This window comes from Chlorocebus sabaeus, chromosome 27 (genome assembly GCF_047675955.1).
Source record: "Chlorocebus sabaeus isolate Y175 chromosome 27, mChlSab1.0.hap1, whole genome shotgun sequence".
NCBI lineage: Eukaryota > Metazoa > Chordata > Mammalia > Primates > Cercopithecidae > Chlorocebus > Chlorocebus sabaeus.
This window is the reverse complement of record NC_132930.1, coordinates 32932819-32946940: the sequence shown is the minus strand read 5'-3', so window position 1 is coordinate 32946940 and position 14122 is coordinate 32932819. Positions and strand designations below refer to the sequence as shown.

Here is a 14122-nt window from a genome sequence, read left to right as displayed (position 1 = left end):
ATAGAAATATTTTATAAGTTATAAGATGCTTTTGAAAAACATTAACATCTCCAAAATCAAAACTCATTTTAAAATCTACTGTCATAGTAAAAAACTAGCTACGGGTTTTCATTTAATAAAACATGAACTACTGATGCATCCTACAACTAATAATATCTTAGATTTCACAAAGTAAGGTAGCTATCATACTTGGTAAATATGTAATGAAATAAAATCTTTTGTGAAATGACAGTACTAGTTCCCATGAGCAGAAATTTCCTGGTAAAAAAGTGAATGAACTACCTACTGCCTGAGCAAGCTATCACACTGGGTAGAGACTCAGACAGATTAAGCCCAAATCCTTCTATAGAAGGGTTATTCTATTTTATAGTAGAAGATATTCTATTTTTCTGTCATCGACTTGCTTCAAAAATATTACTGCACTTGTGAGCATCTGTTGCTGATAACACAGTTCCTAAGACTGATCAAAAGTGTATTAGTTGGTCTCATTATAGTCTTCATGCCACTAACTCTCTTCTGCATTTTATGTCTCTTTGGCTTTCTTTACTGCATTTTAGTTCATTTCTTCTACTATAAATTCCACTTCATGAAATTCTTATGGTTCAAACTGCTGACAAATACATCTTTTTGTTAAAAAAAAAGTCAACTTTATTGAGGTATAATTTTCACATAATACAAGGTATCCATTTTAAAAATAAAGTTCATACTTTCATTTTGCCAAGAACACAACCAAGATAGAAATTATTTCCATCAACTCAAACGGTACCCTTGTGACCTTCTGAGTAATCACCTGGAACATCCCAAAGCCCTTTCCAAAGCATCTTTTCTCCTGTAATGGCTTTACTTGGTTTTGGTAAGAGTAATGCCGGCCTCATAAAGAAAACTGGGAAATGATCCAACCTTCACCATTTTTTGAGTTTGTGTACTGTAATATTTATTAATTATTAATCAGACTTGGAGCTCTCTTTGTGGTGAAATTTTAATCATAAGCCCAGTTTTTAAAACTAAAAAAACTATTCAGGCTATCAAGTTCTTATTAATTCAGTTTTGGTACTTTGTATAAATTACAGCACTTATTGGCAAAAAGTTGCTCAAAAAATTCTTTTAATACCTTTTTAACATCTGAAGAATCTGTAGTCATGTCCCTCTTTCATTCCTGATACCAGTTTAGGTATCTTCTCTCCTTTTTCACTGATTACTTGACTAAAAATTGAGTAATTTTATTGATCTGATTTCAATTATTTTCTTTCTTGATCACTCATTTTCTATGTTTTTCATTTCTGCCCTTTCCTTTTTATATCCTTCTAATTATTTTTTATTTTCACTCAAACTTATTTTTCTAAGTTTTTAAGGTGGAAGCCTAGATCATTGATTTGAGACCTTTGTTCTTTTCCAATAAAATCATTTAAAGCTATAAATTCCCCTCTATTCACTACATTAGCTCTATCCCATAAACTGTAATATACTGTCTCTTTATTTTCATTTAGCTCAAATTGTTTATAATTTCCCTTGTGATGCCTTATTTTACCCATAGGATATAAATGTGTTGCTTAATTTCAAATATTTAGGTATTGTTCAGAAATCTTTCTCTTTGCTGAATTCTTTTTTTTGTTTTTTGAGACAGAATCTCGTTCCGTCACCCAGGCTGGAGTGCAGTGGCGCGATCTCGGCTCACTGCAACGTCCACCTCCTGGGTACGTGCGAATTCTCCTGCCTCAGCCTCCTGAGTAGCTGGGATTAAAGGCACATGCCATCATGCCCAGCTGTTTTTGTATTTTTAGTATGTATGTATGTATGTATGTTGGCCAGGCTGGTCTCAAACTCCTGACCTCAGGTGATCCACCCATCTCAGCCTCCCAAAGTGCTTGGATTAGACATGAACCACTGGGCCTAGCCTGTTATTGAAATGTACAAGATTCTTTGAGGTTGTAAAACATGTAAGATTACATGTAAAAATGACTGTAACATTACAGTCATTCCAAATTTCCTGAAACTGAATTTATGGATAGCATATGATCTACACTGGTGAATATTCCATGTAACACAGAAAAGAATGTGTCTGTACTTACTGGGAGGAATGTACTATAAATGTTAATTAGGATTTAGCTGATTGATAATGTTCTTTGGGTCTTTTCTCTCTCATGATTTTCTGGCCTTTCTCCTTTTCTGCCAATTTTCCTTCATGTATTTTGATACTCTGTTATTGGGTACATTTATATTGCATATTTTTATGTCCCCTCTGTGAACTGGTATCATCATTATAAAATGCTCCTCCTTGTCCTTGTTCTGAATTCTATTGTGTCTACTGTTATATCAGCTACACCAGCTTTCTTAGATTAGCAGCATTTTCATTACGTACTTTTTTTTCCAATTCTTTAACTTTTAACCTATGTCTTTATATTCAAATTGAGTTTCTTGTGGACAACAGAGTTGAATCTTGCATTTTTATCCAGTCTGAAAATATCTGTTTTTTGAGGACAGTGTTTAGACCATTAAAATTGAATGTATTAAAATCGTTGGGTTTATATCTACCATCTTATTTGCTATTTATTTCCTCTGTTATATATCCCTCCCTATTCTCTACTCTACAACATTATTTTAAGTTAAATGAGAAGTTTGAGGTATTCCATTTTGTTGCCACCATAAACTTAATAGCTATACCTCTTCTAGATTTTTTAGGGCTTGCCCTAAGGTTTACAAAATTCACTTTAGCTTTTTCAACATCTACTTTAAAACATTATAGTACTACTTAGTATGTAAGAATCAATACATAGTATGCAAGAATAAAATCTCATTATATATAACTTACTTAAAAACATTTTAAATACATTAAAACATTAGAAAGTCTTTTAAATTTACTCACAATGTCACTTTTTGTATGTGTTTGTAAACCTATACTTAAAGATCTTCTACTAGCTACCATTTTTCTTAAAAGACAAAATCATTTGTCTCAATTTTTAAAAAAATGTTGTTTTGGGTATAAAGTTGTAGGATGACAGTTTTTTTTTTTTTTTGCACACTGAAGATGTGCTTTAAGTGTCCAGTGGTTTGCATAGTTGCTGGCAAGTTTACAATCTTTCTTTCCCCTGTTCCTCTGTACATCATAATGTGCCTTTTTCTCTGACTGCTTTTAAGATTTTCTTTTTATCACTGATTTTCAGCAGTTCGCTGATTATGTGTCTTGGCATGGTTTTCCTGGTTGAGCTCACTAACTCTGCAGAATTATTTTGATTATTTATTGAGTTCACTAAACCTGCAGAATTATTTGGATTTCTATGGCAGATTAGTTTCTATTTTCTAGACTTTCATGAGAATCGAATCTTACAGAACAGACTCTCTTTTGGGAGGCTGGTCTTTTTCACTCAATAGAATAATTTTGAGCTTTATTTGTTGCTGGTTATCACTAGTTTATTTCTCAGTATATTCCATTATATCAGATATACAATTTTTAATCTATTCAGAAGTTGGTGGATATATGTTTTCATTTTTCTTGTGCAAATAATTAACAGTGCAATTGTAGGGTTATATAGTAGGATGTTTAGTTTTTTAAGAAACTAAACTGTTTTCAAAATTATTGTATCATTTTACATTCCTGCCATCTGCCATCCATGTATGAAAGTTACCATGGCTGATTCACATCCCAATCACCACTTGGTTAGCTGTGCTTTTCTTTTGCTTTCTATAAATAAATAAATAAATGGAGTGATTTGTAGAAAACATTCTAATATCCTCATGTCTCCATGTGGTTTTAATATGTATTTCCCTATTGACCATCTTTTCACAGGCTTACTTCAGATACCTCTGTTCAAATCATTTGCAAAATTTTTAATTGGGTTGTCAGACATTTTAGCATTATAAGAGCCTTTCCTATTTTGTTTTTAAATATATTCTAGATACAATTCCTTTGTCTAATAATATATGTTGTGAATATTTCTCCTAGTCTATCATTTGCATTTTTGTTTTCTTAATGGTGTTTCCCAAAGAACAAAAGTTGTTAATTTTGATAATTTACCCAGTTTTTCTTTACAGTGGTTTTTCTGCTCTAACGATCATTTTCTTTACCCCAAGGATGCAAAGGCTTTCTCCTAAAAGTTATCGAGATTTAAATTTTACATTTAGGTCTGTGGCCCATTTTGATTACATTTTGTGGATGGTGTGAGAGGACTGATTTTTTTTTGTTTCTGTATTGGTATCTATTTGATGCAGCAAACCATTTGTTTCTACCCTAAATCCTCCATTTCCCTCTTATTATGTTCATGTTATCTTTTTAGTTCTTGAACATAACTTAGCAAACCTTAATAGCAGTTTTAATATACTTCTTTGCAATTTCTATCATCTATTATTTCTGGTTCTATTTCTACTGATGGTATTTCCCCCAATTATGAATTGTATTTTTCTGCTTTTTTGCATATCTAGTACTTTTGCTTGAATGCCAGACATTGTGAATTTTATATTGTGAGTGCAGGGTTCCCCATTTTTAAAGGGAGTCAGACCATGTTTACTCAGGAAGGTAAGTTACTTAAAGTTCATTTTGAGGTTTTTAAGGAAGGTTTTTAAAGGGCTGGGCACAGTGGCTCATGCCTATAATACCAAGACCTTGAGAGGCTGAGGTTAAGAAGATTGCTTGAGACCAAGAGTTTGAGACCAGCATGGCCAACAAAGCAAGACCCCTTCTCTACAGAAACATCTAAAAACTTAGCCCAGAGTGGTGGCACACACCTATAGTCTCAGCCAATTGGGTGGCTGAAGTGGAGGAATGCTTGAGCCAGGAGTTGGGAGTCTGAAGTGAGCTATGATCACATCACTGCACACTAGTCTGGACAATAGAGCGAGACCTTGTCTCAAAAAGAAAAAAAAACAAAAGTTTAGCTTTCTTGGCTTCGATGACTGCTTTCACTTTGGGTGGTGGGAACTTGAATAATGATTGCCAGTCCCGTATAAGTTCTGAAAATTGTTTGCATTGTATGTCCCAGAAACTGCTTTCCCATAGGTGTTATTTGTCAGGTTTTATGGATGTCACCCTACACACACGAACTGGTTTTCAGCCAGATTCAAGGGCACCACTGAACGCTGATTTCTTGAGCTCTTTCTCTCTGCAGCTCTCTCCGTTCTGGTACAATGACCTCATAAATTCCAGCCACTCACAATACACTAAAGGCAGATCTCTGCCTTCTTAAGTCAGCAAGCCCACTGGGCTCTTTTTAGGCCAACCCTGTCTGTGCTATAATCTACAAATTACCTACAAGCAAAAAAGCTGGCATGATCATATGGCCTAAATCATTAGTTTCCTTATTCTCAGGGACCAGTTTTGTGCTCCCTGTTTTCCACTGTCTGTGCATATGTGGTCCAGTTTCCCAGCTGTCTACAGGAGAAGGTAAGTCCAAACTCTGTTACTCTCTCATGCACAGAGTTAGACGTTCATCCTCTGACTTGTTAATTTCAACAATTTATACAAGCTTTATTCTGTTTTTTCAAAACTTAAAAACTTTTTAATAGCTCTCCATACTTTGCAGATATCTAGGTCTATAATTTATTTCTTTAAATATGAAATATTTTAAAATCAGTATTAAAAATTAAATTGGTATCCAATCATTTCAATACTTTTTCTTGAGTGAGTCTGTTTCTGCAGTCTGATGCCTCTTGCTCATCTTGCCTTATTTCTTCATGCAATTAATTCAGTACTTACTGGCTTTTGCCCTCAAAAGATCAAATTTTCTAAGGCCTAGAATGGAAGTGCTCTCCCCCAGAGAGTTCTAGCACCCAGTACCCTTGAGCAAACTAAGATACATGGCAAGGGGGAAACAGGCTGGCTGCAGATGGAATTAAGGTTGTTTATCAGCTGACCTTAAAATAAGATTATCCTGGTGGATTCAACATAATCACAAGGGTCCTTATATGGGGAAGGAGGAGGCAGAGGAGTCAGAAAAAGAGAGATGAAATTGTGAGAAAGAATCAACCAGCACTGCTGGCTTTGGAAATAAAAGAAGACTTCATGCCATGGAATGCTAGCAGCCTGCAAAAGTTGGGAAATGCAAGAAAATTAATTCTGACCTGGACCTTTCCATAAAGGAACATGTCCCTGCCTACAGTTTGATAATAGCCCAGTGAGACCCATTTCAGAACTCTGACCTCCAGAACTGTAAGATACTAAATTTGTCACGTGCCACTAAACTTGTGGTATTCATTACAACACTAATAGGAAACTCATCCCTGCTTCAAACTAATTTCATGACTTGAAGTTCCTTGATTGACTCAGGGTACAGATCTACTAGAGGGCTGGTCTGTGGCAAGTTCAATATTTGATATTTTCTACCTTTACTTTTATTTTCCTGCTCTGATCATCACCAAGGCAAGCTTCTGGGACTGGGGAAAGGCAAGATGATTTACATCTACTTGCGTTTATCCTAAAGCATAATTGTTTGATGTCACAGCTTAATGTAAAGACGATCTCCCATAGAACTATTTGGACAGGCTATGGCCCTAGAATTGTGATCCTCTTGTTTAAACAGCCATGAAAACACAAATATGTGGTACTAACAAAGACTTCAAGCTTAAGCAGCTTTTTACCTCTCATTTTCTACTTACCTCTAAAATTAGCTTGCGTATTCTGAACTGTCTTTTTAATTCTTAGCCATTTGAAACTTTTTAAAAATCCAGCACTTTTCATTTTTAGAAGAAAGGTTGATTCAGAGCATGAGTCCTCAACCCCCAGGGCCATGGACCAGTACCAGTCTGTGGCCTGTTAGGAAAGGGACTACACAGCAGGAGGTGAGCAGTGGGCAAGCAAGCATTACCTCCTGAGCTGTGCCTCCTGTTAGATCAGATTCTCACAGGAATATGAGCCCTATTGTCAACTGCACTTGTGAAGTATTCTGGATTGTGTACTCCTTATGAGAATCTAATGCCTAATGATCTCAGGTGGAACAGTTTCATCCCAAAACCATGCCCCTGTCCATGGAAAACCTGTCTTTCGTGAAACTGGTCCCTGCTGCCAAAAAGGTTAGGGACCACTGATTTAGATAATTAACCCTTCCAAAGACCAAAATTCATAGTTCTTTAAGATTGATCATACTATAGAGTTCATTTGTATAAGTACATAGTTACCCATTTCCCTACTGAAAGCTATGTAACTTTTTTGTTGTTATTGTTATTACAAACATTGCTGCATTGGAACCTTCCATAAATGGCTTATCCTGCCCAACTGGTAGTTTCTACTGAGTAGAAATCTTTAAGTAGGATTACCTGACCCTAGAATATGAATATTTTAAACTTTACTACAATAAATATTGCATTGTATGGCTGAATCATCTTAACAATCTTACCAACAATATTTGAGTTCCTATTGTCCCCAAATGGTCACCAAAAGTTATCATCAGACTTCATATTTGTCCAACTCATGAATACAAAATTATTCCCATTTTAATTTGCAGTTCTCTGATTATTGAGTTTCAGTATATTTTAAATATTCTACTTTCAGATTTCCTTTAGCCAGACATGGTGGCTCACGACTGTAATCCCAGTACTTTGGGAGGCTGAGGTGGGCAGAGTGCTTGAGTCCGGGAAACATGGCGAAATCTCATCTCTCTCTCTATATATTTTTAAAAAATTAGGTTGGAGTGGTGGCACGCACCTGTAGTCCCAGCCACTCAGGAGGCTGAAGTGCAAGGATCACCTGAGCCCAGGAGGCTGAGGCTGCAGTGAGCTAAGCCATGATCACGTTCCTGCACTCTAGCCTGGATGACAGGCTAGAGTCATCCAGGCTTTTCTTATTACTTTTATTTTAGGTTCAGGGGTACATGTGCAAGTTTGTTATATAGGCAAACTGATGTCACAGGGGTTTGGTGTAGACTATTTCATCACCTGGGTAATAAGTCTAATATCTAATAGTTATTTTTTCTGATCCTCTTGCTCCTTACACCCTCCATCCTCAAGCAGGTCCCAGTGTCTGTTGCTCCCCTCTTTGAATCCATGTGTTCTCATCATTTATATGGTAGAATATGTGGTATTTGATTTTCTGTTCCTGTGTTAGTTTGCTAAGGATGATGGCCTCCAGCTCCATTTACGTCCCTGCCAACGACATGAGCTTGTTCTTTTTCATGGCTGCACAGTATTCCATGGGTGTGTGTGTATATATGCATATATGCGTATATATGTATACATACATATGTATATACATATATGTGTATATATATGAGTGTGAGTGTATATATATACATATATGTGTGTATATATGTGTGTGTGTATAAATACGTATATACACACACACACCCCAAATTTTCTTTATCCAATCTATCAGTGATGGGCATTTAGGTTGATTCCATGTCTTTACTATTGTGAATAGTGCAGCAATGAACATATGCGTGCATGTGTCTTTTACAATACAACAGTTCATATTCGTTTGGGCATACACCCAGTAATGGGATTGCTGGTTTGAATGGTAGTTCTGCTTTCAGCTCTTTGAGGAACTGCCCATAATGCTTTCCACAATGGTTGAACTAATTTATCCTCCCACCAAGTGTGTAAGTGTTCTGTTTTCTCCACAACCTTGCCAGCATGGTGTATTTTTACTTTTTAGTAACAGCCATTCTGACTGGTGTGAGATATTATCTCACTGTGGTTTGATTTGTATTTCTCCAATAATCAGTGATATTGAGCTTGTTTTCATATACTTGTTGGCTGCATGCACACCTTCTTTTGAAAAGTGTCTGTTCATGTCCTTTGCCCACTTTTTAATGGAATTTTTTTTTCTTGTAATTTTAAGTTCCTTATAGACGCTGGAAATTAAACCTTTATCAGATGCATAGTTTGCAAATATTTTCTCCCATTCTGCAGGTTGTCTCTTTACTCTGTTGACAGTTTCTTTTGCTGTGCAGAAGCTCTTTAATTAGTTCCCATTTGCTAATTTTTGCTTTCACTGCAATTGCTTTTGACATCTGTCATGAAATCTTTGCCATGCCTGTGTCCTAAATGGTACTGCCTAGGTTGTCTTCAAGGCTTTTTATAGTTTTGGGTTTTACATTTAAGTCTTTAATTCATCTTGAGTTAATTTTTGTATAAAGTATAAGGTGGGGGTCTAGTTTCAATTTTCTGCACATGGCTAGCCAGTTATCCCAGTACCATTTATTGAAAAGGAGGTCCTTTCCCCATTACTTGTTTTTGTTAGCTTTGTTGAAGACAAGACAGTTGTAGGTATATTGCCTTATTTCTGTGCTCTCTATTCCATCCAATTGGTCTATATGTCTAGTTCTGTATCAGTACCATGTTGTCTTGGTTACTGTAGTCCTGTGGTATAGTTTGAAGTCAGGTAATGTGATGCCTCTAGCTTTGTTCTTTTTGCTTAGGATTGCCTTGGCTATTCAGGCTCTTTTTTGGTTCAATACAAATTTACAAATAGTAGTTCCTAGCTCTGTGAAGAATGTTATTGACAGTTTGATAGAAATAGCAGTGAATCTGTAAATTGCTTTGGGGAAAATGGTCATTTTAATGATATTGATTCTTCCTATTCATGAGCAAGGAAGGTTTTCCCTTTTGTTTGTGTCATCTCTGACTTATCTGAGTAGTGTTTTGTAATTCTCACTGTAGAGATGTTTCATCTCCCTGGTTAGCTGTATTCCTAGGTATTTTATTCTTTTTGTGGCAACTGTGAATGAGACTGAGTTCCTGATTTGGCTCTCGGCTCGCTGTTGTTGGTGTATAGGAATGAGAGTAATATTTGTATATTGCTTTTGTATCCTGAAATTTTGTCGAAGTTGTTTATCTGCTGCAGGAGTTTTTGGGCTGAGACTATTGGGTTTTCTAGATATAGAATCATGTCGTCTATAGACAGGTATAGTTTGACTTCCTCTTTTCATATTTGGATGTGCTTTATTTCTGTCTCTTGTCTGACTACTCTGGCCAGCACTTCCAACATTATGTTGAACAGAAGTTGTGAGAGAGGATATTCTTGTCATGTGTCAGTTTTCAAGGGTAATGCTTCCAGCTTTTGCTCATTCAGTATGATGTTGGCTGTGGGTTTGTCATATGTGGCTCTTATTATTTTGAGGTGTGTTCCTTCAATACCTAGTTTATTGAGAATTTTTAACACGAAGGGAAACTGAATCAATAAATCGAAAGCCTTTTCTGTATCTGCTGAGATAATCACGTGGTTTTTGTCTTTCGTTCTGTTTGTATGATGAATCAAATTTATTTACTTGCATACATTGAACAGATCTTGCATCTCAGGGATAAAGCCTACCTGATAGTGGTGTATTAGCTTTTTGATGTGCTGCTGGATTCAGTCTCCAAGTATTTTGTTGAGGATTTTTGCATCTATGTTCATCAAGGATATCATCTTGGAGTTCTCTTATTGTTGTGTCTCTGCCAAGTTTTGGTATCAGGATGATGCTGGCCTCATACAATGAGTTGGGGAGGAGATATTCTTCCTATATTTTTTGGAAGTTTCAGTAGCAATGGTACCAGCTCTTGTTTGTGTATCTGGTAGAATTCGGCTGTGATTCTATCTGGTCCTGAGTTTTTTTAGGTTGGTAGGGTATTCTACTGATTCAATTTAGGAGCTCATTATTGGTCTCTTCAGGGAATCTATTTCTTCCTGGTTCAGTTGTGGGGGGTGGAGGTATATCCACCAGATATACCATCTGGTGGATATATCCAGAAATTTATCCATCTTTTCTGGGTTTTCTAGTTTGTATGAATAGGGATGTTTGTAGTCATCTCTGATGTTATTTGTATTTCCATGGAGTCAGTGGTAACATCATTTGTCTTTTCTAATTGTGCTTATTTAGGTCTTCTCTCTTCTGTATTATCTAGCTAGTGACCTATCTTATTAATTTTTTCAAAAAACAACTCCTGAATTTGCTGATCTTCTGAATGATTTTTCTTGTCTCAATCTCCATCAGTTAAGTTCAGAATTTGGTTATTTCTTGTTTTCTGCTAACTTTGGGGTTAGTTTGCCCTTGCTTCTCTAGTTCTTTTACTTGTGATATTAGGCTATTAATTTGAGCTCTAACTTTTTGATGTGGGCATTTAGTGCTATAAATTTCACTCTTAACACTGTCTTACTTGTGCCCCAGAGATTCTGGTGTGTTGTATTTTTGTTCTCAATAGTTTCATAGAACTTGCTGATTTTTGCTTTAATTTCATTATTTATCCAAAAGCTATTCAGGAGCACATTGTTTTATTTTCATGTAATTGCATAGTTTTGAGTGATTTTTTTTAAGTTTTAATTTATATTTTTATTGAGCTGTGGTCTGAGTTTTTAGTATGATTTTCATTCTTTTGCATTTGCTGAGGATTGTTTTAAGTCCGATTGTGCAGTCAGTTTTAAAGTATGTGATGTGCCATGTGCCATGTGGTGATGAGAAGTATGTATACTCTTGTTTTGGGATGCAGAGTCCTGTAGAGGTCTATCAGATCCATTTGGTCCAATGCTGAATTCAGGTCCTGAATATCTTGTTAATTTTCTCCCTTGATGATCTAATACCCTCAGGTGAGTGCTGAACTTTCCCATTTTTATCATGTGGGAGCGTAAATATCTTTGTAGGTCTCTAAGAATTTGCTTTATGAATCTGGTTGCTCCTCTGCTGGGTGCAAGTATATCTAGAATAGTTAGGTCTTCTTGTTGAATTGAACCCTTTACCCTTATTTAATGCTCTTCTTTGCCATTTTTGATCGTTGTTGGTTTAAAGTCTGTTTTGTCTGACATTAGGATTAAAACCCTGGCTTTTTTCTCATTTCCATTTGTTTGGTAGATTTTCCTCCATCCTTTTATTTTCAGCCTATGGGTGCCACTGTGTGTGAGGTGGGTCTCTTGAAGACGGCATACCATTGGGTCTTGCTTTTTTATCCAGTTTGCTACTCTCTGCTTTTTAAATGGTGCATTTTTACCTATTTACATTCAATATCAGTATTGATATGTGTGGATTTGACCCTGTTATTCTGTTGTTGGTTATTATGCTGACTTGTTTGTGTGGTTGCTTTACAGTGTCACTTGTCTGTGTACTTAAGTGTTCCTTTATTGGCTAGTAATGATTTTTCCTTTCTACATTTAATGGTCCTTTTGAGATCTCTCATAAGGTGGGTGTGATGGTAACAAATACCCTCAATATTTGCTTATCTAAAAAGGATCTTATTTCACCTTTGCTTAGGAAGCTTAGTTTGGCTGGATATAAAAATCTTGGTTGAAAATATTTTTATTTAAGAATGTTGAGTGTAAGCCCCAAATCTTTTCTGGCTTGTAGGGTTTCTGCTGAGAGGCCTGCTACTAGCCTGATAGGGTTCCCTTTGTAAATGACCTGCCCCTTCTCTCCAGCTACCTTTAACATTCTTTCATTCCGACATTGGAAAATGTAATGATTACGTGTCATAGGTATGACCTTGCACAGAATCTTCCAGGGGTTCTCTGTATCTTCTGAATTTGACTGTTGGCCTCTCTAGTGAGGTTGGGGAGGTTTTCATGGGTGATATCCTGAAATATGTTTTCCAGGTTGTTTTCTATTTCCCTGTCCCTTCCAGGGATGCCAGTGATTTGTAGGTTTGGCCTCTTTACATAATCCCGTATTTGTTGGAGACTTTGTTCATTCCTTTTCGTTCTATTTTCTTTGTCTGACTGTCTTATTTCAGAAAGCCAGTCTTCAAGTTCTGAGATCACTTCCTCAGCTTGGTCTATTCTGCTATTACTACTTATGACTGCATTGTGATATTCTTGTAGTGTGTTTTTCTGCTCTATCAGATCAGTTAGGTGTGTTGCTTGTTTGTTTATTTATACTGGCTATTTTGTCTGTCAGCTCCTATATCATTTTATTGTGATTCTTACTTTCTGTTGATTGGGTTTTGCTGTTCTCCCGAATCTCAATGATTTTCTTTTTCTATCTATATTCAGAATTCAATTATTGCTATTTCAGCTTTGGCCACTTCTCAACCGAACTGTTGGCCTCTTAAGAATTCAGGCATAGTTTTATGTATTCTGGGTAATAACTATCAAATTCATAAATTGCAAACATTCCCAATTATGACTTAACTTTTCATTTTGTTTTTGAGTGGTTCTTTTGGTTTAGTGTACCATAGTTTAACCTTTTCTTGTACCTTGTTTTATGGTTTATTTTTTCTTACGTAAGAAAAATTTTTGAAAGTCGAAAATAATTTTACAGGTGAATACGAGTGTGCATTTGGTTTTCACATGTGGTTCTTTAATATATTGGAATTAATTTTTTCTTATAAACTTATAAACAGTATAAAACAGAAAATCAATTTTATCTGAAGCACCATTCGATTTCAGGCCACTTTCATTACTCATGAAGTCTCAAAATGATGTGGGTCTCTATTTCTTGTCCATTCATAGCTTTATTGAGATAGAATTTGCTACCATATACCAAAACAGAGATATAGACCAATGGAACAGAACAGAGCACTCAGAAATAATACCACACATCTACAACCATCTGATCTTTGACAAACCTGAGAAAAACAAGAAATGGGGAAAGGATTCCATATTTAATAAATGGTGCTGGGAAAAGTGGCTAGCCATAAGTAGAAAGCTGAAACTGGATCCCTTCTTTACACTTTATACAAAAATTAATTCAAGATGGATTAAAGACTTAAATGTTAGACCTAAAACCATAAAAACCCTAGAAGAAAACCTAGGCAATACCATTCAGAACATAGGCATAGAAAAGGACTTCATGTCTAAAACACCAAAAGCAATGGCAACAAAAGCCAAAATTGACAAATGGGATCTAATTAAACTAAAGAAATTCTGCACAGCAAAAGAAACTACCATCAGAGTGAACAGGCAACCTACTGAATGGGGAAATTTTTGCAATCTACTCATCTGGCAAAGGGTTAATATCCAGAATCTACAAAGAACTCAAACAAATTTACAAGAAAAAAACAAACAACTCCATCAAAATGTGGGGAAAGGATATGAACAGACACTTCTCAAAAGAAGACATTTATGCAGCCAACAGACATATGAAAAAAGGCTCATCATCACTAGCCATCAGAGAAATGCAAATCAAAACCACAATGAGATACCATCTCACACCAGTTAGAATGGCAATCATTAAAAAGTCGGGAAACAACAGGTGCTAGAGAGGATGTGGAGAAATAAGAACACTTTTACACTGTT

At 35.9% G+C, this 14122-nt stretch overlaps 1 protein-coding gene across 14 annotated transcripts in view; it reads right to left on the bottom strand.

The window, feature by feature from the left end:
- Nucleotides 1-14122, bottom strand: part of LCORL (ligand dependent nuclear receptor corepressor like) — a 182741-nt gene that overhangs the window by 131804 nt on the left and 36815 nt on the right. The gene's annotated exons all lie outside the window — the stretch shown is intronic.